The 24502-nt window shown below is 42.3% G+C and overlaps 1 long non-coding RNA gene across 1 annotated transcript; it reads right to left on the reverse strand.

Annotated features, from left to right (window-relative positions):
• Positions 1-653: 653 nt before the first annotated feature.
• Positions 654-7245, reverse strand: LOC132663662 (uncharacterized). The gene is made up of 4 exons (XR_013551603.2): positions 6446-7245; positions 5142-5247; positions 1170-1223; positions 654-760 (listed from the first exon to the last, which is right to left on the reverse strand). It is a non-coding gene; the product is annotated as an uncharacterized LOC132663662 (long non-coding RNA).
• Positions 7246-24502: the final 17257 nt, after the last annotated feature.

Genomic DNA, 24502 nt, shown 5'->3' on the forward strand with positions numbered 1-24502 from the left:
ATTAATACATGCAAATTCATGCCACTGTGAGGATGAAAGCAAAACATAAACACAAAACCAAAGAAGAGCAGCTGTAAAATAATAATTGCAACAACAACAATAATGGCAAACATGTGTGGTGGACTTATGATTTGCCAGACAACGGTGCTAAACACGTCTACACTGATTGTGTCTTTTAATTTTTACTGCAGCCTTATGAGGTAGGTAGGATTATTTTTGTTATTTTACAAACAAGGAAACTGAGGCTCAGAGAAATTAAGAGGGTCAAGGTCAACGAGCTGCTACATGAGGGATGCTGGATTTGAACCCAAGCTTTGTGGTTTCAAGACTCTGCTCTTGACCATCCCTCGCTGTACCCCCAGATACACATATTGTTGTTGCTAATGAAAAACCTATTGTTTTCCGGCATTGGGTGTAAGGGAAATGGCTCTTTGTGCCCTCACGAGTGGGCATGCTGGTTGGAAGGCTAGTGGCTTTCTCAACGTCCTCCATGATGCTAACAACGAAGGCTGACAGGCCGATGATTGTTTCTTGTTGGTCCCACAATGCAAGCCGGGGCCCAATGCCAGCATGCAATTCACTAAACGTGAGTAAAAGTAAAAGGAGCTCAAACTATATGGTTCAAGTATTTAGTTTGGATGGCTTACCTTGACCTTGAGATATAATCTAAACTATCTAGGGAGACAGATGGACTTCATGTCCTTCAAGCAATCCTCCATGGAGCCTCCTTAGCTGTAAACATTCCTTGAGCACTGCTCTGCTGGAGGAAAAAGAAAAATCACAACCATAGAGAATGGAGACCATAAATCTGGAGTGAAACTAATCTCAGTTTTGCCTTCAGTGTTACTCAGCAGTCCTATTACATGTGCTTCTCCCATTTCCCTCAGCTGCTATTCCAAACCTTTACCACTCTTCAAAGCTTTCAATCTTCTCTTTGGGATGACCTTGTTTCTAAGTCAGGGACTGGCCGCCATCAAAAATGGCGTCCTTCATTTTCCCACCCATTCAGCCACAAGCCCCTCCACCTCTGCACCCATCCTTTCCCTGTCCCCACTGCTAGCAAAAGACAGTTTTCCTGTCAAAGGCAACTCTGTCCACTGGTGCTATGGGGTATTATTCCGCCTTGCCTCCTTAGAAAACTTGCTTTATCAGCAAGGTCCTTTTCTTACCTCCGATGCTCCATTGGCTGTTCCCCTCAGTGTACAAATATGTTCATCCCTCTCCTTTAAAAAACAAAACCTGGGGCGCCTGGGTGGCGCAGTCGGTTAAGCGTCCGACTTCAGCCAGGTCACGATCTCACGGTCCGTGAGTTCGAGCCCCGCGTCAGGCTCTGGGCTGATGGCTCAGAGCCTGGAGCCTGTTTCCGATTCTGTGTCTCCCTCTCTCTCTGTCCCTCCCCCGTTCATGCTCTGTCTCTCTCTGTCCCAAAAAATAAAATAAACGTTGAAAAAAAAAAAAAATTAAAAAAAATAAAAAACAAAACCTATTTAAATAGCTAATTTTTTTAGCACCCCTAAGTTTCTTTTTTTGACAGCCCTTCTCTCACAAAGCGCAAGCTGGATTTCCTCACTCCGACTCCACATTACACATTCACTGCTGGAACCATTCTAACCTGGCTGTAGGCACGTCAGTGCACTGAAGTTGCCCTGCTCACTTCCTGACGCATTGAAAATTCTCATCTTATATGACTTGTCCTGCCTGTTGACTATTCTCCCAGGCTTGCAATTCTGGTTTGCCTTTCACAATATCCCCCCCCTCCCCCCTGCCCCCATCTCTCTCTCTCTCCTCCTTTACCTCTGCACTGGTTACTCCTTTCTGGTGCCTTGACTGGGTTCTATTTCTCTCCCCTCTCCTTAAACGCCAGGGTTTTCTTTCCCATTCACTTTTGGGGAAAGTCTTGGGTCCCAAGGTTTTACATCTAAATCTCTATCCTGAGCCCATATCTCCCAACTGTTTTCTAAACAGGTTCCACCTGGGTATCCCACAGGCACTGCAAACTCAGGATGTTCAGAATAGAACATCTCTGCTTTGGGGCCCATACCTATTTACTACACAAAAGCCTCTCTCCCTCCTAGATTCTTCATATGAGTGAATGTTAGACCCTTCCCTCAGTTTCCCAAGCCACCATTCTGGGATCCTTGGACCCCTTTCTCACATTCCAGGCAACGCATCCCTATGTATTCGACTCTCGCTTATCTGTCATGTCAGTAAATATCAGGTAAAACAGACTTCAAGGAAACGTGCATTTCGAGACGCATTTTGAGGCGGCTACCATGTTACTTGATCAGGTCCACTGACTCCCTTACCCACTGCAATATAATCCTTGACATTTCTCTCCAGGAACTTCCATTTCCACCAACCCTTCCCCCCGCCCCGCCCCGCCCACGCTTTCATAGTAGCCCCAGAGTTCAAATACAAAAACTTGATTACGTTTCTGCCTCAATTTACGATCGATCATTAGCATCTCTGACTCATACCCTATAGTTGGAAATCTTTTGTCTGCCTGGAAAACACCTATTCATACTTCTCTTTCCTCGGAGAAGTTTTCCAGGACGGATTGAAATGTGTTATCCTAATGTCCCAGTCAACTTTGTGGATCATCCGATTTTGTAAATCTTATCAGATTGACTTGTTTGCAAGTCTGAGTCTCTGCTTGTTTAAATGCCCTGAGCGTAGGACCTTGCTTTCTCAACTTTGTATCCACAGCATGGGATATACTAGTAGGCACTCAGTAAGCATTAAGAGAGTGAAGGAATTTTCAGAAAGTCTAATTGCCATGAGTGGGAAAAAAATCTTGCCTGGGGAATCTCTTACCTGAACAAGAGACCAGTATTCAATTACTTCTTCATAATAACTCACTTTTCCTCTCGTGGGGAATATATATCCAGAAAATATTGGCTATTGAGTGATCCAAAACTGTTAAGGTTAACTAGCAAAGTAGAATGAAGGTAGGTCCTTGGTAGTTCCCAGGTGTTTTAAATGAGCATCTTGGACACAAATGGACAGACCCATTTATGAACTGGGTAACCCGAGGCAAATCTCCTAGCCTCCTTTTCTCATTCTTTGTGTCCTGTTTGACCCTGAGATTTGGATTCTGGGGAAAAACAATGCCTATACTAATCTGGCCCTTTAGGGTCTGGCAGCCTAATCCTTATGGAAACACAACTCTCCTAGCATTTGGCATCTCCATAAATACACAATTAACACATGCCTAGAGATTTATTGGCTGGTATCTTTATCTTTGCCACATTCTTTCAAATTGATTTAGTGGTGGAGAAAGCTAGGCCAAGAGCATGATTTATCCATTTGACCTTTGACCTGGCCTGGAGCCTCATTCAAATCTGTATTTTCGGGGTAGGCCTGTATTTTAATCATTAAGTTACTTTCCCCACTGTGTTTTGTGTCCTTTCTAACCCTTGAAACAAAATCAAATTTTGTATTTTGAATCAACAGAGCATTGAGAGAGTGAGTCATGGGACAAAAGGAGGCAAGTTCAGGAACAGGGGAAAAAGCAGATTGTCAGATTCAAAGCGAGAGCTGCATTGTGGCAACTGGGGCTTAGGGATCAAGACTAAAAAATTTTTTAATTTTTTCATTTAAAAAAGATGCTCACATTTCTGGCTAATTAGCGCTATAAAGAATCAACAAGGCTAAATAAGGTGGGCCTTTTCCCCCTGCTTTACAAGGTTGTTTTGAGAAGTCAATGTGGTGACATAGATGAAAGCAATTTGCCAATTATAAAGTTCTCCATTAATGTGTTCTATTACCGGAAGAGCCACTCTGTAGATAACTATCACCTTTAGGGTCACTAAGTCCCACAGTGGCTACTGGTCCACTGAGTTCCAGGGGAGCATTGGCCTTGATCAGTACGGCAACATTTGCCCCCCACAGGAATACCAAATATACCACCTGCAGAGTGCTGCTTTAAAGGCCAAGGATCTTTTTCTTATTTAAAAAAATGCAAAAGACTTTCAGTTTTCGAAACAATAAGTGGCACTGACATCTCTCAAGATTGAAAGCACTATTGTCTCATTTTTAAGCACCCCCTTATTATTAGGCAAGGATGTTGTTGGCAGGAATGAATAATTAGGTAACTCTTTGTGGGCACATTTTGTTCAGGTCCCAAGGGGAACGGTACAATTGTAACATCTCCTTGGATTATTTCACAAACATATGGCAAAGAAACCACCTGAGCCAGATGTACAAGCATATTATACCGGGTCTGTTTTAAGTTAAGACTGTGAAATACATCAGATGGTGAAGTTATTTTGGTCGTGAACATCCATCATGGAAATCTATAGAAGCATCTTCTCTTTATTGTCCATTTTACTTGGACTGAAAATAATCAAGAACAAAACAGCTTGGAAATCATCACCGCAGCAGAAGATTCCAGGTGAAGTTCAGGACCTAATGAAGTGCATGGTCTGGATTTCCATGGGCCCCAGACACCTCCACATAGTTTATTAATGCCTAGTACCAATATTCACTGCCGGCAGGTCTGGAATCTCAACTAAACAATGATTGTTTTCAATTCTCTTCTCCTCATCTTGTGTTTTCACTCCTCTGGAGATGCATATGGGTAATTTAATATGGAATTTTTTAATAATGAGGAGATAGTCTGTCCTGATTCAGTAGGGAGTTTCTGTGTTTTTTTTAGCCTATTTTATTATTACAACATTGGCTGTTTATTTTACTAAAGACTCATCATCTGGTACTGGCCTCTTGGAATCATAGTAATCTAAGCAGAAGCGTCCATCCCATTTGCTAGTGGGAACACCCAATTTCGGAATGACTGGGATCATTTTTAATCCGAGTTACTTAAATTTCAGAATTAGAAGATGGAGGTGCCATTGAACTCTCGAGCATACAGTGTTGTGCTTGGTCTGATACGAAAATAAAGACTACACAGGTGCGGGCAACAGTATCTTCCCTTCAATACCTACATGCAGATTCCATTAGCATTAATGAGTGCCTCCGCATGTGTACTGAAGAGTTACAATGGAATCTATTACTTTATCCGGTGAAAAAGAAGAAAAAAGACTCGCACCGCATTCCTGAGCTTTTCCTGATACAGAGAAATACACAGTGTGGAGAGCCTGCAGACAATATGGTGGTGGTGGCATGAGGGAAAAGGTACTTACTTTTTATAGCCTGCATGGTGTAGAGCGGAGATTTTGGGGTTGAATTACTGTGGTTGGCGAATGCTGAAGCTGACAATAGGGGTCCACAGGGTCCTGGATATTCTGCCTTTGTGTTGCATCAAAATAAGGAAACCAAGTATTTATGAACTTTAATTCTGCTTTTCAATTTTTCCCCCTTTGAAATGGCAATTCTCTGCATGGTGATATGTATAGATGCGCAGTTCGGATGTGTTCCTAGCCAATGTGATGTTCCATAAACATGGTGCACCTGTGTTTTCTTGGTCACCCTGCTGTCACTGGGGTGCCTTAAAGCGCTCTTTCCGAAATAAGTGAGTATGGGGAGGCGGGCAGGCAAGTGGGAGAAGGGGGAGCATCTTCCCCTCCCTTTTAAAAAATGTCTTCTCATTTGGAAAGCCTTGGAATGTAGATTTAATTTCAAGTTAAGACGTAAGGTTTATCCAGAGAAGTTGACAAATCCCCATCTGGGATTGCCGTGGCCTCATATGCCCTCATATTGTACCCATCTCACAGGGATGTAGCTGTATTTATAAGACACACTTCTAATATTGCAGAACTGCTAAGGTCAGGGCATTCTAAGCCTTGCGGTATTAGGCAAACAACCATCCCAAACTGCACATCACACAGAGGCCCCCTTTGTAAAGCTGCTAACCCAACATCCCTCAGCGACCGGTGGGGACTCGATGTATTAATGACCTTTACCCGGCAAGCCCAATGCCCTGATCAGTCTGAGAAATGGACTCTGAGCGTGGGGACAAACCACAACAAGTGGAATGAAATGACTGGCAATGAAGGCAGACGACAGAACAGGACTACAGATTCGGTGCCCTTACCTTCATTTCCCCCCTGAAGATTTAAACTTCTAACGGTAAAAGCAATAATGCTTTGACCTTAAAGGGCTGGGGCTGTGTTGCAACTGGTTGTTTCAAGAATCAATTCCTCAGCAGCTCTAGTATCACTGACTCTGGTGGAGGCGGCCACGGAGGCAGCAACCACAGAAACTGGAGTTCAGTCATATTGGCATCAGATTCTAGAAAGGGGAGGGCAGGGAGAGAGGGAGTCTATTGGCCTAAAAAGCTGAAACATCTGCTGGGGTTATTAACAGCTTTTTGGCTGAGTTCAGCAGCAGGGCACCTTGTGGTTGATAGATTCTTCTCTCAGCAATTCAAAACAATGCAGTTAAAGCAAATTTCTCATTTTCAGAGCCCAGCGTAATGAGGCATACAGTATTTTAAAAATAGTCACACTTAAAATGGTCAATGGCAGCGAGTGCAATCAGTGGTTACCTTCGGTATTCCATCGAGTTGTTAACTTTGTCAGGATGATTGTGTAACATAGATTTTTCGAAAGACCACCGTAGCTCACGGTTAACTCACTTTGTAGGAATTTACATTATTTATGAAGTTCATGAAGATTATCCAACGGTGTAAATATTGGCAAACTTGATCAAAACCACTTAGAGGCCTTGTGGCTCTCCCTTCCCAAAAGTGTACATTAAACCATTTTGAGGTCCAAAGGTCCAGTTCCGGGAAAGGTTCTGAGAGGCCTTATTTTGTACATGAAGCAAAACATCAAGTGTGATGACAGCCCGGGCTGGAAAGAGTATTGGTTGGAAGTCAGGCGGAAGGTTCTAGGCTCGTGTCAACTGGCTGGATGAGTCCTTGGGCGTCAATCTTGCCGCCTCGATTTCCTCCCGAGGAACATGGTGGGCCCTGTTCCCGGGTACATCTCCAGATGTTTCCATCCAGCTCTGCCCTATCCTGGGAGCTGTGGAGTTCAAATCCAATTTTTAAGTGTTCCTTTCGTGAAATCCGTGATTGAAACCAAGTTGAGACTGCTCACAAATGCCGTTTTGCATCAGCACATGACGGTATGCATGGTATTTGGGTGGGGGCATCAGACAAACTGTAAAATTAAATAGCTCTGTCAGTCACTTCAAGTGAGTATACCATATGTTGTAACAGACGTGGGCAAAGTACAGCCAGCCCCAGCTGGATCTCCTAGCCTGTTAGTTTATCTGGCCAGATGACAGCATCCAGCCCAAGGAAGGGTCACATATGACTTCATGTCCTACAGGTCCAGCACACAAACTTTGGCCGAAGGAAGGGGGTGATGAGGGAGAGGGAAAGCTGACCTGGTATGGACCGACATCTGTGATGTCACTGAAGCACCCCCTCCCCCGCCCCCACCCATTCATTGCTCATCAATGGCCCCAGTGCCCAGAGCATGGTACGAAAGGAAGGAGGGGTTTGCCAAGTCACTGTTTCCCCAGGTAAAATGATGATCTGACCATGACATCAAAGGAAGACAGCACTCCCCACTTCCTGGATTCTGATCCAGGACTTTCTAGGGGCAGAGATAGTATTTCGATCTATTCAACAATGATCCTGGTTGGTTCTAAGATACACCCTGGTAAGCAAGGGTCCCATGAGTGTGGGCGTGCTTCTAGTCTCCATAACCAAACAGTTTCTATCACTGAGGCCAAGGGTACACGTACCAAGTCACATTGACTTGGCTTGTCCCTTTCCTTAGTTAATAGCCTCAGGTTTCCCTCAAACCTGCTGGGAGCACAAGTCAAGTCAATAAGAACAAATTAAAGCCTTTCTGTGCTTCCCAGAATCATCATATGGTGTGATCCTTTATTCCTGAATCAACTTAAAGGAAAACCTTCAGAATGGCCAGAGCCTTTTCATCCTGCAGATCGAGGACAAGAATATCCTCAAGTTCCTTGCAACAGAACCCATTTGGTTGGTACCAGGCTTGACTTTTAGATGGAACAGTGTATAAAAGATAACCTCACACCTTTGCAGGGATGTAAGATACTTGGGAGATCCTTCTGATGGCAGTTTGGGGCTGAAAACCCAACTGATGTCACATCTTGTCCCCCAGGAATACCAGCCTAAGTGCTGTTCTGAAATTTGCTGAAGCCACAGGAGGTCTGCCCATCGCTGAACGATCAACACTTGGATCCCTGTCTACAGGCGCCAAGCAGTTTGCTGAAAGCCTCGGTTTTGGTGGATAGCAATCTCAGGGCAGACCACCAGCCTCTCCCATAGCTCTGTGGCACAAGTGCCCTACTGTGTTTCTGTGTCATAGGAACACTGTCACCTTGTGCAACAATAAGGGAGTCACCAGTGGGTCTAATGTGGGGGAATGTTGGCTCAGGTAGTCTGAGTAAGGACAGCATATCTCTGAGAGCTTCCATGGAAAGTCGTCCCCATGCTTTTCTTCTCCAAAGAGACAGATGAGATGGGGAAGGAAGATCCAGCCTTTGTTGGAAAGACAGTGACCAAGGTTTCTGGGTAAATGGGATGTCCAGCTCCCAAATCCAGTGCTACTGAACTTGGGGCCGCAGACTCTCTGAAGGCCCATGTAACACATGCTACTTATTCAGTAGTTACCTACTGAAGCTTGGGGACTCAGCCTGGAGACCTCAGCCTGGCGACACCCGCCTCATAGGCTGCTGAATGGGTAGTCACATTCAGTAAAGTCACAGTATGGCCTTAAGATGACCTTCCACAGACTCTGAAAAGGAACCCTAAAATAAGGCTAATCAGAAATAAATATCAATGTATTACTCCCATTCCTAAAATATCAACAAATCTATGTCACAAACAAGTACAGACATGCCCTCCCATCCCATGTCACCCAGAGCATGGATGTTGATTTGCTGGAAGTGTGTGTGTGTGTGTGTGTGTGTGTGAGAGAGAGAGAGAGAGAGAGAGAGAGAGTTTTAAACACATCACCTGTCAAGTCAGGGCATGCATGAGACCCAACAGCAAATAATATTTTTTGTATTACTGAATAAAAAGTGATAGTATCCTACTTGAACTTTGCCATACTTAAACATAATTCAACTCAGAAGAGCATGTGTAGTATTTAGTAAAATTAAGTAGAAAATAGGCAAGCCATGGACCATGACTATTTGGGCCAATAAGCTGGTAGTTAATTTTGAGTAAACCCAACCTGTATATAATAATCTGTCTTCTTCCAAAATATGACTAAGCATTGTTATCATTTAGTGTTAAATATTAGACCATCACACTTTTTCAGAGTGAAGGTTTCATAATAAATGAATGACAACCTAGCATAGTATCTTAACAATTGCCTAACAATTGTTCTTCTATAATCCGAAATAAATCTTGGAATGACTTGTTACTTCTATGAAGGATTTTTCTTAAGGGCTGCTACATACACGAAAGATGGAGGAGATAATGCAATCTTGATATTGCCACAGCAAAGTAACTATATTCTAATAGCAATCCAAAGGATGATAGGGGTCATCTGGTCTAATCTCATTGTTAAATGGGGAGACAGGCTTAGAAAGGGTAAGCTGCTTGTTCAAAGCTACAACAGTAGAAATTTCTTTCGGACATATTCCATTTCTCAACATAGTTTTAATCACAAAACCAGACTCCCTTACAAGATATGTTATCAAAGATAGAGTAAATAATCTAAGATGGGATTCTAATCATAGTATCTGTTTGTCTCTTTCTTTTTCATATATTCCCCCAAATACCATTCCTTTAGAGAGGGATGTCTACTCTCTGATCCAAAAGGAATAGGAAATTTTGTTCCTAAAATTCTTCAGTGGAAAGTCTGTATTGACAGCTAGCACTAATATTATCAATTCATCAATGAATAAATAGCTATTTTGATGTACTGAAATACATAAGAATATAAAGTAGCACCAACCGTAAGTGAGATGCTCTGGGGAAGGAATACCGACATTTTTGGGTACTCTTTATGTTCCAGAACCCTGCTAAGAGCTTTTCAAATTATGTGATTTATTTTAATTAGAATCCTCCTCTAAGGTAGGTACTTTTTTTACAGATAAAGACACTGGGACCCAGAGAAGGGAAGAAAATTGCTTAATGTTACTCCATTATTATGTGGCAGATGTTTCAATCTCAGGCCACCTGTCTTGAACTCTTTGTTTACCTATATGTACAACACATATGTAGAAGGATATATGTTCAAAGGAGCATGCATAGTAAGTGATGGGCATTATAGATCATGACTGGAAGGAGAATTCAGAGGAGAAACTATTGGGTATTCCTGGAATGAATCAGTGATGAATTCTGCCAGATTAGAGTGCTTGGCTACCATGTTTCCTTGAGAAAGTGGATGAGCCAAGTCTCAAGGAAAGGGTAGGTTTTGATAGGCAAATATGATAGGGAAAAACAATTTTACTTTGGGGAAATAAATTCCAGCAGAGAAAGCACAGTAAAGAGACATGAGTAGATCACCTTGGCTAGAAAGGAAGATTCCCTTTGGGAAGCCATGACACAAGGCTAGAAAGGAAGCTTAGGTTTGGACTCTAAAGAATTCAGAGTCAGGGTAAAGGGTTTGGATGTAATACTTTGGATGAGAGCAGACTATAGAAAGTTAGTTGGAGCTCACTCAGGGAACCAGAGAAAGGAGAGTATCTCAGATTTTACTATGGCAGCACAGGTACGAGGCGGTGTTGGTAGTGATGCAATGAAAACAGACTTAAAGGAATTTACAGGGTAAAATAAGCACTAGTCCAAGGAGATGTGGGGACTGAATGCAAATCAATCCAGATATTATTCCCTGGCGGGACCTGGTATAATAAATGTTGTCAAATCGTTTGCCTCATCTGTTGACTATTCAATTGTTGAATGCCTACTAGGTACTTGATGCTATTCTGTTCCCTGCAGATACAGCAAGTAAGCCAGACAGCCCCATTCTGTGCTGCTAGGGAACTTACATTCTAGTGGATGCTCTGGGGGCTATGGCTTGTGGTGGGGAGGGACTCATGAGTGAGGACTGTTTTTATTAGAAGATAGTGAGTTGGAGGTGAGATTACGGCAGCCCATGTTAAAGCGTAGAGCAACGATAAAGAATAATGTCATCGTAGGGAGACGAGGGTTAGAAGGAAGAAATTAGAAAGCCCAGTGGAAGTAATCAGGTACCAAATCACTTCCAAATCACAAACCACTGCCTTTACATTCCCCATGTACGCACCCCCTCAGTCTGCTTTTATCATTCGATTTATCCCATGCCCTGAACCCACATTTCTTTAGTGTTCTTTTGGTATCGCTAAATTTTTACCTATCAGGGAAACAAGATTTGAATAATTCTATTCGTTTGCTGCACAGGAAGATATCTGACTATGTCTGATTGCTTCAGGAGTGCTATGAAATATTTTTATTCCATGAAATTCTTTAGGGCAGTGCTTCTCAAAATTTAATGTGCACACAAATCACCTGAGGATCATGTTAAAATGCAGCTTCTGATTTTGTGTACCTGGGATGAAGCCTGCAATTCTGCATTTCTAAGCACCCAGGTGCTGCTACTCATGGTCCCTCAGAGCTAACTTTGAAGCCTTGGCATCATGATGTTATTATATCTCACATTGCCGTCTGTCAATGATGATACTGAAATCAACTGTTTTTATCTTGTAGGTATAAACATATTAAAGATGTTTAAGCATCTTCTGCAGGGAAGAAGAGGCATGTAAAATTTTTGTTAGGTAGCCAAGAGTACAGATCAATGGCCAAAGAAAAGGGCATCTTGTGGGAAGACTTCCAGATTGGGTGGTCCAAAGAAGTTTCATAGAAAAGGAGGATTTTGAGTTGGTAAGGATTACAGTAGGCAAAGTAGAAGAGAAAACAAAAATCAGGGTTAGAAAATAACGTCAGTGCCAGATTATTTAGATTATTGTGTATTTGTAACACACTCTGACATCTTAATGCAAAGCCCCTCTCATTACTGTAATCTCTCAGATTTTTGTTTGTGTTTGTTGTTTTGATTTCATGTGAGCCTCCGATTGTTAAGTTTCAAGAAAAAATATATTGAGATTGATTGGATTTCATTAAGTTTAAGGATTTTGGGGGGAGTCGATGACATTTCTTTAATGTTGTCTTCTTGTTGCTGTTTGTCCATTTATTACAGTCATTATGCTCCTGAAAAATTTTTAAAGTCTTCTGGGAATATTTTTTTCCTTGGGGCAGTTCTTAACTAAAGAGCATTCTTCCCCAAGTAAGAGTTACTAAAATATCATTAACAAGAGTAAGCAAAAAATACATATAATACCTAAGAAAAAAATCTATCTCTTCATCAACTTGTACCCCAAAGCATCATAACTACTATAGTTGATTTCTCCATTATATTTGCTAATTAGTTACTGCTGATGCATAGAAAGAGCTCCTGAAGTTTGAATATATCCCATGCACATTCTTTTCACATATAATAAGCTCACTGAAACTTGTTATTATCAAATGATTCTTTTGAGTTTTTCACGTAAATAATATCATCTCAGGATCATGATAATAATTTTCTCATTTTTACTCCATTTATTGTCCTACCTTACTTATTGCATTGGCCAGAACTTCAAAAAAGGCTTAATCATAATGTTTAATGGGAATACCTTTGTTTTGCCTTCTGTGATTTTGTACCCAGATCAATATTATTGAATCATTATTTTATTTGTCTTCTCTATCAAAACGAATTTGATATTTGTGCTTATTTTTGATTAAAAATAATAATCCCAGATTACCATTAGTCCCTAATCACTCAACCTTTCAAGTCTCAAGTTCTTCTAGCTTTGCTCTCTCTCTTGAATTGTTCAAGACAAACATATGGGTGGCACTTTATTTTGAGTCCTTAGATTTCTGAGATTTCTGAAATCGGTTTAGGTTAAAATTATTGGTTACAATTTCTTCCTATAAAAATCTTTAGACAGTTGCTCCATTGATTCTCCCCTTTACAGAAGTCTGAGGTTAAGGCTGAGTTTGTTCTTGTGTAGGATAATGGTTTTCCTCCCTTACTGAATGTCAGAGAGATTCAGTGCTAGTTCTCTCTGGTCTCAAACCAAAACATGTCCAGAAAGGGACACATTAGCTCAGCTGTGGTTAGATCCTCAGGACTTGGGCATTTCTGTGGAGCTGGGGGTGGTGATACATTGCCTTATCCAGACAGCTCCTGCTTTCCCAATGCATGGTTGAATGGAGGCATGTTTATAGAAACAGATGGGGAGCTAAAAGTCTGCCTGGTGGTGGGCAAGATAAAGGGAAAAGACACAATCTGAACTGTGCCTTGAGATAGGATGAGTTTGCCAGGCCATGCAATGGTAGATGGGAACAATTCAGTCAAAGAACCAGCACCCATTCACAGCACAGAGATAGAAAAGGAAGCAATTTCACATAGGAAAACCACAGAGTGCGTGGAGGTAATAGCTGGAGCTGAGGCTGGCAGGTAGGATGGGGCCAGTTGGAGAAACAGCCAAAGAAAAATGGATGTTATTCTGAAGGCAATCACCATTCAAACCAATGAGGAATCATCCCAGGTAAAAAAGTGAAAAAGCATCAACTGACTTGTTTTCAGACTTACCACGCTGGTGGCCAGCGTGGAATTTGAGGGTGGGCCACTTGGGAGCCCAGAAGAGAGATGAAGATCTGGCATTGGACAATGGAAATGGATCAGGGACAGATGGAAAACATGTTTTAGGGTTTGAACCAACAAGAGATGCAAGGGAGGTAGAGGCAGAGAGAGACAGGGGAGCCAAGATGACTGCGGTTTTCCCAGAGTGAAGAGAAGCCATCCAGGATGGAGCTGTCAACAGGGGTCTAGAGGTTGGGAGAGAGCTCTGGGCTGGTGAAATAGAACGGGGTGTGCATCACTGGGAGACAGTGTGGTTACTCAGAGAGGGACAGCGAAAGGTGAAGCAAGAGCTGAAAGTTGAGGCTAAACACCACGAAGAGATTGGACCGGTCAAGCACTGAACATGCTGTAAGATTTGCAAGTGGAGAAGTGAGTAGCCACTGCTTGAGGAGTCCCTGCTGATTTTGAGAGAAGCCAGGTAACTGATTTTGAGAGAAATTAGGAAGGAGGCCTTGTGATCTCCTAGAAACTGGAAGTAAAGGGAAAAGAGAAGTACGCAGGTAGTTGATGTGGAGGCTAAGAGTTTTGCTTACTTGATGGGACTGAGGAATCAAGTCCCCAAATGGATGTTGAGGCTAAGAGTTTTGCTTACCTGGTGGGACTGAGGATTCAAGTCCCCAAATTAAGTTTGGCTTATCCTGGGTCTCCGAGTTATTTTTGGTTTCAGTTCCTTGACTGAACCGCAGGACCTGCCTACATTTCCGCTCATTTATCTTTTCTTCCTTTATCTTCCAAATATTTGTTGTTTTTTTCTCCAGAAGACTGTTCAATTGTATTTTAACACCTTCCATCGTAATGATCCTGTTGGATAGAGAAAACTATCATTTCAGTGAAATCAGCAACCTAGAATTAGAAGGCATCTTGGATCACTTTGTCTAATGTACTCTCCCGAAATTATAATCCCCCTTTAGCATCCTTAACATATTTCTAGTGATAGTAAATTGCTACTTCAGAAGGAAGCCAATTACTTTGGTTGGACATACCATACTTAACAGCATGTCTGTGTTAGTTCAGCTGGGATGTGTTCAGCTGCGAGTATCAGGTGACTCCAAAATTGTTCAAACAAAGATGAAAATATAGTATTTCATCTGATAAGAAGGGCTGAAGTAGGTAAGTTTCATAGTTTGTGAAGTTAGTGTTTCAACACAATGTCAAAGACCCAGGGTTTCTCAATCTTTTCACTACACTATCCTCAGTGTATCAGCTTTAGTGCCCCTCATTGTCACAAGATGGCTGCCATTATTCCAGGCATCACACACGATCATCAGACACCCAGCAGAAGAAAGAAGCCATATTCTGTTTGATTCTTTTTTGTTAGTGAGGAGACCTTGTCCAAAAGCCCTCAGAAGACTCCCACCTTACTACTGCATAGTGGCAATGAGTGTGGATAATAAGCTGTACACCCTGGGTCTGTAATCTAGCTCTACTTCACACACTTCCTAGGACAAGTATTTTTAGTGTCTCTAGCTCTGAATTTCCTCAGCTGCAAAACTTAGATAGTCATACAACCTACCTCATAAGGTTGGTGTAAGGATTAGTATTAATATACATAAAGTAGTGGGAAAAGTGCCTGGCATATAGTAAGTGTTCAGTAAGTGTCCATTATCATGCATTCAACCAACTTAATTGGGCTACATGTCCATCCCTTAATCAGCTACTGGCAAAAGGAAGGAGGTTACCATGATTGGCTTTGAAACTCAGAATTTATCCTCAAAATGGGGGCTAACAATGTGGATCTCTATATGGATATATGAATAAAACCTGGACTCTGTTAACAGGGAAGGGAGAATGGGTAGATGGCTCTTGGGGAGGCCACCAGTACTGTTGACCATACAATGCACAACTTGCCAATGACTTTCATCCTATTCATTATCAATTTGCCAACCGTGGTGATGTTGGGAGAAGAAAGTGGAGGCAAAGAATATTTTGCTTAACATATACAGTTGACACTCAGACAAAGGTAGAGGTCAGGGGCACTGACACGGTCAGTCAAAAATCCATGTGGAGGGTCACCTGGATGACTCAGTCGGTTAAACGACTGACTCTTGATTTTGGCTCAGGTCATGATTTCACAGGTGGTGAGATCGAGCCCCACATCGGGCTCTGTGGTGACAGAATGGACCCAGCGTGGGATTTCTCTCTCTCCATCTCTCTCTACCTACCTGTTCACCCTCCTCTTTCTCTCTTTCTCAAAATAAATAAACATTTAAAAAATAATCCATGTGTAACTTTTTGACCTCTCCCCCCAAAAAGTTAATTACTAATAGCCTGCTATTTTCTGGAAGCCTTAATGACAACATACACCACCAATTAATACATATTTTTTGTGTTATATATATTATATACTGTATTTGTACAATAAAGCAAGGTAGATAAAAGAGAATGTTATTAAGAAAATCATAAGGAAGAGAAAATACGTTTATGGTACTGTATTTATCAAAAGAAAATCTGTGTATCAGTGGTGCCCCCAGAGTTCAAACTCAAGTTGTTTAAGAGTCCATGGTACTGGCGATATATTGCTAATATACATATTCTAAGTAAATTCATGCTTGAATCCTACAAAGTGAAACCTGAAAATATTTTTTAAATACCTAACAATTAGTTGCAGTATAATCTGAAACATCAGAGTAAAAGAACTTCTTTTTATACATTGATTTGCAAAGGTTTTTCTGCCTACTTTTCTCCCTTGATTTACACAACAATCAGGTGATGTATGAAGGGATATTATTATTACCATTTGCAGATGATACGGATGCTCTTAGATCTCTAGAAGTAACTTCAGATACAGAGTTCAGAAGTAGCAGATTTCAAACTCCAATTCAGTTCACCCATTTCTTGGTTAGAAGTTTTTCTTCTCAATCACAGTGGCTTGCCTGTAAAATAAAGACATTCTGAAATGTTTTCTTCAGCCATCATTAGCAGAGGCTCGCTCCAATCTTACAGTCAAGAATCAAATACAATGTGCCAAGAATATGGCAGAATATGTGAGCACATATCCAGCCATGACATTCTTAGCATCATTCATTTCCAGAGAAGTGAACGCACACATTTATGTGTTACTATTCTATGGAAGGGTTATCTGGAGGCTTTTATTATTATAAACGTTCTTTCTTCAAATGCCCAGTGTTAATTGCTAATTCCTAATTTTCTTTTTTTCCAAACCAAAATTGGCAATGGGCCATTTGGAAATGTGATTGCAGAGAATATGAAGTATGAGAAACCTCTTCCCAAAAAGAAGTGTTCACTTAGAAAAAAGTTTCATTCCAGAAAGGCAGAATTTGGATAAATCTCCGTTAAAAACCGTGTAAAATTGCCAGTTGCTTACATCGATTACTGTTGTAATCAATGGAATGGGATAGTTAGTGATCTTTAAAAAACTTTAATTGCCATATTTTAATAGAAAGTTTTTGACATATTTTATAAGAGCGCTATAATCATTGTTATTTACATCATGCTATACTCAACATTTCTTTTTTTTTTTAATTTTTTAACGTTTATTTATTATCGAGAGACAGAGAGACACAGAGCGTGAGCAGGGGAGGGGTAGAGACAGGGGGAGGCATAGAATCTGAGGTAGGCTCCAGGTGCTGAGCTGTCAGCACAGAGCCCGACGCGGGGCTCAAACTCACAAATTGCGAGATCGTGACCTGAGCCGAAGTCGGTCGCTTAACCGACTGAGCCACCCAGGCGCCCCTCAACATTTCTGTCAGAGACTCCAGCCGGGCACCCTGCCCTCTGCACCCCACTTCCATGGCGTGGCAGTCGAGAGACCTCCGTGTGATTTCTTGATGTGTTTAGAACTTACTCTTATGCTTTTCTTTGCACCTGCATGCCAAGATCCTGGAAGGAGACTAAGGATCTGCTCTGAATGAAACAAATAGGAGGCCCCAATCTCTTCACTGGCTTTTAAAACAGACAAGCCAACCAACCACTCGCTCTAAACATTTTAGGAGTTAAACAGCCCTGGGAGGGAAATGGAGGTTCATGGGGGTAGGGCTCCATTGAGAATAATTTAGGCTCTCCCCCTCATTTCAATTCCTATCTGGAATCAATGGAATATTACTCCTCCTCTCTCAGCTACACCAGACCTCCTCCCCGCAAGGTTCCATGTTCTCCATTGTCAGGATATTTTCTCTTGCTCTTCTCTTTCCAGGAGGTTAAATCTGGCATCTACTGGTTGTATCAAACAGTATTTTCCCACTTCTTTGCATTTCTAATTCACCTTGTCTAGTGTCTGAACCACAGTATGTATAAACGAAAGATATTGTTAAGAGGTTACTTGTCCTGACTTTTCTCCCATTCTTTTCCCAGGTGAAATCATAATTTGGACCAGAGGTCGGCAAACTAAGGCGAGATGGCCAAATCCGGCCACACCTGTTTGTTACTATTTTTTGTCTAAGGTTGGTTTCACACATGCACTCCACAAAAGCGGAGGTGCGCAGTTGTGACAGAAGACCATGTGGTCCACTGTGCTGGAGAGATTAACAGACCATCCTCTCACTGAGAAACTTTGCCCTGATTTAGGCAACATTCTTGAAAATACTTCACCTGTACCCAGGGCTTTACTGTTCACGACATTTTTACTTATTTATCTTGATCTTCTTGTACCTCGGAAATGCCTATTCTCTCATTTTACAGATGGGAAAATTAGAGAAAGACAAATACCATATGATTTCACTAACATGTTTTTGTTTGTAAAAAACAAAACAAATGAGCAAACAAGCAAAACCAGAAACAGAATCATAAATACAGAGAACAAACTGGTGGGTGCCAGAGGAGAGGGGGTTGGGACAATGGGCAAAAATCGGTGAAGCGTGTTAAGAGGTACAAACTTCCAGTTACGAAATAAATAAGTCACGGGGATGACAAACACAGCATAGAGAACAGTCATTAATATTGTAATAATATACGGTGAGTCCACTTATTGTGGTGAGCACAGTATAATGTACAGAATGGTCAACACTATGCTGTAAGCTTGAATTTAACAGAACATTGCAGGTCAACTATGCATCGATTAAAAAGTAAAATAAAACAAAATTAATAAAAATAAAACCCAAAGTGTTCAGGGACAGAGTTAAAGATGGGATGCAGTCAAGTTGGAAATAACGCAAGTATACCGATAGGCAGTTTCTCTCCTAATCTCTTAATTTAGACACTTAAAGTCCAATGGGAATTTCCTGTTAAAAAAAAAAAAAGAAAACAAGAAAATAAAATTAGAAGGTGACTAACCCAAGATCACAGAGGTGGCACCTGGCAACTTTGGGATTAGCACAAAGTGATCGATTGGCGCACTAGAGATGACGACATTTGGAAAGGAGAGGGGAACTAATCGGCCATCCAGAGACCTACTTATCCTCCCTCTTCCGTGGTTGAAGAGGGACCATTTTTGTTTGGTCCTATTCCATCTACTGTGAATGCTTCAGGTGAATTTGCCTGCTCAGTTCCCCTCCCCAAATCTCTCAGGGGGCGGGAGATGTTAAAATGGATGAGACAACCACAGATTAGTTCTTCTTAACTCTGCGCTCACTGGAGTAGGATTAGAAGGCACAGAAATGCCCCCAAGTCCAAGAGTTGCCCAGGATGCACAGGCACCTCAGAGCCCAGCTGCTGCTTTGGATACATTTTGGCACTGGTTGGGCCTGTTGGCTTGGCCTTCTTACTCTGAATTCAGTGCTCTTTTCCACTATATTAAGCAGACTGTTGAATAACGATAGCACAAATGAATGATCATGATTTCATTAGGAAAACACAAAAGAAGAGATGAAATTTTGTGCTGGATTCCAAATGTGGCCATCATCAGTTTCTCGCCTCTTTGTAGGTGCAGATTGCTCCTCTCTTCCTGTGGGTGGGAGAGTCTAATTCCTTTCCCCTTGAATCTGGGTGATCTTGGGGGCAAGTCTGAGGTGGGACTTCTGACATTAGGTTATAAGAAGTTGGCAACCTCTACCCTGAGTCTCTCGGAAGGCTCATTCTGAGAGACTTCCTCACAGAGCCTAGCTGCCATGATGTGAGAAATGGAAGCCACATAGAGATGCCACAGACAGGCGTTCTAGTCGAAGTCTCCAGCTCATCTCAGCCAACAACAGCCATGTGTGAGTGCCATCTTGGATGACCAGCCCAATGGAGCCTAAGCGAGAAATCCTAAGCGAAAAGCACCCAGCCAACTCATATGCTTGTGAAAGTTAATACACTGTTTTGTTTTGTTTTTCAAGCCGCCACATTTTGGCATAGTTTTATGCAGGTACAGGTAACCAAATAAAAGCTTAAAAACCAAAAGGCAATTCAGTTATAAACAAGAAAGATGAACATATTTTGCGAAGCCAACCTAATCAACAAGTCCATTGTTCAATAAAAATCATAAAAAAAATAATTCCCTAAAGTCAGTGAGACAAAACAAAGTTTCAGATTTGGGGGGAACTAGTGGGGGCGAGATGTGTGCAGGTGGGAAGAGGTTCTGACAGCACAATCGTGCTTCAAAGTTGCCAGTTGTTAGCAAGACAAAGTTTCCCCTGTAGATGCTTCAGGCATAAGGATCTTACTCCCAGGGAAAATTAAAGAGGTGCAGAATAGAAATTTCATGGTATCTTCCCGGATAGACCCAGGGATGAAGATTTCTAAGTCTTTGCCCTAGAGAAGAGAAGCCCTGGCTGGAGGAAGGACAAAGGAGTAGAAAAGAGAAAAGGAAATGTTGGAGACACTCCAGAAACACCTGGGTTTCCTTCTGAGGCCGACTTTGTATCCCTGGAAGGTAATCCCATGGGAAGAGGGAAGCAATGTTTTGCTCTTTCTGTTGTTCCTCATGGGTGCTCTCAGTTGGCTAATAAAATAAAACTGTCTACATACCTCACAGTGATCTGCTTGCATGCTTTAACATCCCATTGGTGTCTGGATTTTGATCAGTTTGTTTTCCTCGAAGAAAGAAGGGCGGTCATCGTGGGGAGTCAGGGGCATCTGAAAAGGTCTCCCTTCAACTTTAGAGCAAGGAAGTCCCAACATTGGGTTTCTTTTCGAAAGGGGCATGTGTGTGTGTGTGTGTGTGTGTGTGTGTGTGTATATTCAACCACAAGATCAATCCTCTGGAACAGTAAATTTTAGACCTTCCTTCTCCAACATCTCCTATACCACCCCCCCCCCCCCCCCCCCGCCCCACCAAGCTTGCTGCTTCTACTTTTTCTTCCTCCCTCTAGTGCTGGGTCTGCCATTCATCCCTCCAAATATTCTCTGCACTCATCTCTCCCTGACTCTGCACAGAAAAGCTGACTTACAACCACTTCATCAATAGACTTTCTTGCCCTTCCTTTTCTGGTTGAGTTCAGCCAATGCGGAGCCCCGGAGAATGAGTGAAGGCAGTGACAGAAGTGACATCGTCCTGTTTATTCCCTTGGCTTTCTCTCTGCAGTCACTTTGAGCCAGTGGTATCCCTTGCCTGAAGGTCTGAGCTCCTCTCATGACACCCCTCTCTGCAGGACTCTCTCATTTTGGTTTCAGTAACTGCTCCCTCCCCTCCTATCTTGGGCCTAGAAATGGTAACAGCTATGCTTTTATTAGGTCAGGGTGCTGTACTAACCATTATGGCTTCCCTACAACTCTGTAAATAGTCTCTTTATTAAATTTATTAAAATCTCATGGAATGATCCTAATTTGAGCATGCCATCTACTTCCTGCCAGAACCTGATGGATACACTAGTCTGCACTATGGGTCATTACATCTTACTATAAATTTAGTTCAAGGTTTTCTTCCTTTCTCAGCCATTCGTGATAGTAAGTCCAACTGTGGCACTAAAAGATTTTTGGTTCCTAGGAATTTCATGGATAAACAATCAGGTGGAGTTTGCACTGGCAGGGGAGGAAAGGGCAAGAAGATTAAAATCTGCTCCTCACGAATCACACCCGAAGGAGCCTTCCATTTATTCTGACATTAATTTTATAGAATACCCTGCTCCTTCACCTCCATTACAGCCTTACTTAAGCTAACTATTGGCTAGGTGAGGGTGGAGAGCTAGTCTTTTTCCAGGTGGGGCTGGGCTGGGAGATGAGTACCTGGAGATGCAGGGATCAGGGGGGCTGTGGTACAGTGGGTGGGGAAACACCAACACAAACCTCTTCTACATTGTGATTGTGCTAAGGTGAACCATGACTAAGCACATAGCTGCTGCTGCTTCTTTCTTCTCCTCCTTCCTTCTCCCCATCCTCCTCCTCCCCCTCCTCCTCCTCCTCCTCCTCCTTCTTCTTCCCCTTCTCCTTCCTCTTCTCCTCCTCCTCCTCCTCCTCCTCTTCCTCCTCCTCCTTCTTCTTCTTTTCCTTCTTCTCCTTCTCCTTCTTCTCCTTCTTCAAGTAGGTTTCTCACCCAGCACAGAGCCCAGTGCAGGGCTTGAACCCATGACCCTGAGATCAAGACCTGAGCTGATATTGAGAGTTGGACATTTAACTGACTGAGCCACCCAGGTGCCCCAGCACATAGCTTCTTGATGTGGAAAATACAGGTTTTCAGTGTAATTTCTGCCTCCTCTGCTGTGATTTTGTTAGTTTTTTTTTTTTTAATGTTTATTTATTTTTGAGACAGAGAGAGACAGAGCATGAATGGGGGAGGGGCAGAGAGAGAGGGAGACACAGAATCGGAAGCAGGCTCCAGGCTCCGAGCCATCAGCCCAGAGCCCGACGCGGGGCTCGAACTCACGGACCGTGAGATCGTGACCTGAGCTGAAGTCGGACGCTCAACCGACTGAGCCACCCAGGCGCCCCTGATTTTGTTAGTTTTAAAACCACCACGTTCTCACAAGATTTAGGTGATATTAGGGATGCTGCTAAAAGTCTCCTGAATAGTTTCTGAGTTTCTACACCGAAGACCTCCTCAGCAGTAACTATGAAAGAGACATATTTGATCACAAAACTCCCTGTCCTTGCAAAGCGCCTAGCGGCCCTCCATTGCTTAGGATGTAACAGCCAAATGTTAAGCCTGACATTCTAAGTCCTATAGCCTCACCTCTATTCCTAGTCCCTCTCCTACCTCTCTCTCTTTATTTCTCCAGGCAGATTAATCTTCAGCCAAAGCAATCAACCTCTTCATTTCTAAGCCTGCTATACAAGTTCCTCCTTGTAGGTGGCCCCCTCAGGGCCCACTGGCTTCTCTGCCAGCTGGAAGTCCTTTCCTTAACAGACGTGGCCTCCCACTGGGGAGTGAGTGATGGAAGGAAAGGGTGCTTGATTTCACGTTTTGTGGATCTCTCCAGCACAGTACAGTACCTTCACATTCTAAGTATCATCAAAAGAATTTGTGGGGCAAATGAAAGTAGCTGATCCAAATGGTAATTTTTCAGGAACTGTTTCTAATTGTCTTTGCCTGAAAACAACAGGCAAGTTTGAGGTTCAGAAATAAGAGGTAGACAGCAAGGGTTCTGTATTGCAGGATAATCCTTAACTCTTCCTTTTCAAAGCAACATCTATTTGTCTATGAATAGACACGATCCATGTGGATCTACTAACCACATTCATGCACAACCAGAATGACGAGGATTAAGCCTAGATTAAAAAGAAATCTTCAGTATCATCATTTGTCAGCAGTAAGTACTCCATAAATACAGACTCTACCGAGGACTGATAATGTGTAAGTTTTTCAAGGTGCTCTGGGGGAGGGGACAATTCCTTCACGGTTCCTCCATATTTATCTAAAGTAAGTAAGACAATGGAATCCAGAAGAAAGCCAGGAATTGGACAGAGTTGAATGTGTTCACAGTTTTTTTCTTTCTGATTGGAAAAATGTCCTGTTCTGGTGTTTGATGCTGCAAAGAGTTTCCTTCAGCAAGGAGTTAAGGTTAGATGTGGCCCAGTGCCTAGTGAACTCCTGTGGGAAGGCCAAAGGAAGGCAATGGACAAAGCAGTATGGAAAACGTTACATCCAAATTGTAGTTATTCCCCAAAGATGGGCCCCAGCTCTAACATTTACCCTGTACCTTGTAATAGCATTTGGGGAATCATTAAAAGCTTTTGGTGTCACTATTTTAATTAAGAGTGAAAGTTCCTCAAGGGCCAGGCTCAGTCAGTAGTGGTCACTGGGGAGAAATGGAATGTCAAATAAACGCAGGCTCTTGGATTCTACCACAGAGTCCTAGAACCCTTATGTAAAGTGTGTTTGGAAAGTATACTTCCTCTAGCGAGGAAAGCAAAGCTGGGACTGGGCGTTCTCTCTAAATCTCTCTCCAGATCTCTATCTATAACATGTATGTCCACTGAAATACGGAATCCATAGCCGGCGAATGAAAGCGTTTACGTTTTTCTGATAAAGGTCTCAAAAGTGTTGTAAGATTGTATGTGTGGAAAGCTAGATTTAAATCTTGAAATATGACTGAGGACTCCATGTGCCACACGTGGAAACTTCCTTTTTAAGCTTCACCCTCGGATACCTAGCTTGCATGATATACGTGACTTGACAGTCAGGGAGGTAACACAATGTGCATATTTTTATACCTTCTTTCGAGATTGCACAACACATCATTTTCCTGACAAACAGTATTCTGAACGTGTACCTTCGTCAGGTTACTCTCCCTCTCTACACCTTTTATGATAAACAAAGAACTTCTTTCCCCCCTCCAAATTCCTAATTTATCATGACACAATTGCTGAATGAGCAGATTCGGTAACCTAACTACATTCTTTCGGCTTTGGAGGGGATCCAGGGGTATTTACTTTAAGTACAGTGCAATCTCACTATAATAAAATACTGTTTGTGAAACATTTCCCAATAACCACGTGCATGAGGATGTTATGCCGTTAGCGATTACTACTCTACCCAGGGTACACTATATCAGAGAAAACACTAAACTTTAACTATTTCCTCCTTTGGGAATCTGAGAGATCACTTTGCACAGATTAACGTGTCAGGTATTCTGTGCTCTGTAAAAATGGCACTTGAATGCAGATTTTGGTATGCTCGCCCTTTG

Source organism: Panthera onca, chromosome D4 (assembly GCF_046562875.1).
Source record: "Panthera onca isolate mPanOnc1 chromosome D4, mPanOnc1 haplotype 2, whole genome shotgun sequence".
Classification (NCBI taxonomy): domain Eukaryota; kingdom Metazoa; phylum Chordata; class Mammalia; order Carnivora; family Felidae; genus Panthera; species Panthera onca.